The following is a 2174-nucleotide window of genomic DNA, read 5'->3' on the forward strand; positions in this document are numbered from 1 at the left end:
CGCGCAACTAGAGAAAGCGCGTGCGCAGCAACGAAGACGCAACACAGCCAAAAAAAAAACTTTCAGGAAGGTAATTACCATTTACTAAGTGCTCCCAAAGTCATTGTACTACATGCTTTTTCATGTTTCATTTAAATCTAACAACTACTCTCGCTTAGGTTAAAGTTACTAGTTATTTCTTGGGAAAGGAAATAAGTAATTAAAGGAAGTATAGGGTTATACCTCCAAGGGAAGTAACAGGTTAGAATTTTTATCTTTGGCTCAAGATGAATTCTTTTTTTTTCCTTAAATAAATAAATAAATTTATTTATGGCTGCGTTGGGTCTTCATTGCTGCATGCGGGCTTTCTCTAGTTGTGGCTAGCAGGGGCTACTCTTCGTTGAGGTGCGCGGGCTTCTCATTGCAGTGGCTTCTCTTGCTGCTGAGCACGGGCTCTAGGTGCACGGGCTTCAGTAGTTGTGGCATGCGGGGTCTAGAGAGCAGGCTCAGTAGTTGTGGCGCACAGGCTTAGGTGCTGCGTGGCAGGATCAAACCCGTGTCCCCTGCATTGGCAGGCGGATTCTTAACCACTGCACCACCAGGGAAGTCCCTCAAGATGAATTCTTTAGAGATTTTCTGAGTTTTTCTTCTGTGAAATCACAATAAGCAGGAAGGGACGAGAGTCTAGGGTAATAAACACTTTTTGACGTCTATCATTGATCCATTCAGGGTATTTCTGACGTGTTGACCAACGTTCGTTTCAGAAGCCAACATGATGAGAAGGAATTCTAGTGTACTGTTTGATGAGGTGGTCAACTAAAGTGCATGCGTTAAATTTGTGAGTTAAAGGGGTGTAGTTAGTAAATGGGTAGAAGTAAGAACTGCCTTCTTTCCATATTTTGATGTCATGGGAATTTAAAGTGATCATGCAACCACACTTTTGAGATAATTTTCTCGGTTCTTAGAACAAGTTGGAAGATAAACTTTGGCCAATGTATTACACTATGCCCTGTGTAATTAAGTAACCCGAGATAATGTGTTAAAGTTTAGTGGAGATTTAAATTCCTGAGCTGATTAAAGAGAGCTGTTAAGACAATAAGCTTTTTAAAAAATGTAGTGTTAATATTACTCCTGAAGTTTCCAGATATTGTATAGTGATGATCTGCGTTATTGCTTATTACTTGTCAATCTTGTAGAATGGCTCAGAATTAAATAACAACTAAAAATAAGTATAACTCAACCCGAAGGCTGGAACCAGGGCAGGAAGATCACGATTTTTGTCTGGCTCCGGGTTGTGCTCCATCCACGCAACGTGGAGGCACTGAAAGATGTGGGGTTAGGGATGGAAATGTTTCAGGAAGATACGTCTAGATATGGGTGCAAATGGCATGGGGCAGAGAAGAGACTGAGGCAGATAGTCCACTCGGAGGCTGCTGCAATATCCAGGCTGACGTGATCAGAGAGGGGCTGGAAAGGGAATGGTAAGGGATCAAAAAAGAAAATGGTAGTGCTTGCGGCCAACACTGGTCGATGACCAGACCCAGTGGGGTTGGGTGAGTGAGGAAGAGAACTGAAAGAACGGCTTCGTGTTTTCCAAAGACCCAAAGTTTTCCGCAGAGGCCCCTGGACTCTTCTTCCATCCTTAGAGCGGAGGTCCTGGGACCAGCCGGGAAGCTCAAGCCTCAAGCTGGTCAGGCCAGCAAAACGCGCACAGGAGGCAAACCTTCCCCCCGCCTAGGCACTCAGGCGGTCCCTCGGGTTCCAACCCCTCTCTCCCCGCCGCTCAGGGCCCCCTGATCCCCACCCCCTTCTTCCGCCAGCGGCCGGCACAGCCCTCAGTCCCTCCCCTCCCCCGTGGGGCGCTGACTCGCCTGGCTGCCACGTCTCACTGATGACATCACCAGGGCCGCTCGGCCTTAGCCAATCCGCTAGAGGGAGTCCTAGCGAAGTCCTAGCCAGCGAGTCCGAGGGGAGGGGAGCAGGGAGGGGCGGAGCGGGGGGTGTTGGGAGAGGGGGGGAATAGGGCGGGCGACAACCTCTCAAGTACGCGTGCGCCAGAAACGCGGGGCTTGGCGGGAAGCTGAGTCCGGGTCGCGGCGCCGTACCGTCGTTCCCCAGCGCCCGCAGCGACGCTCGCAACTCTCTTTCCCGGCATGCCACGCGGTGCGGCCGCCCTTTGGGCTGTGTAAAGGCCC

The sequence above is a fragment of the Pseudorca crassidens genome, chromosome 14, assembly GCF_039906515.1.
Source record: "Pseudorca crassidens isolate mPseCra1 chromosome 14, mPseCra1.hap1, whole genome shotgun sequence".
Lineage (NCBI taxonomy): Eukaryota > Metazoa > Chordata > Mammalia > Artiodactyla > Delphinidae > Pseudorca > Pseudorca crassidens.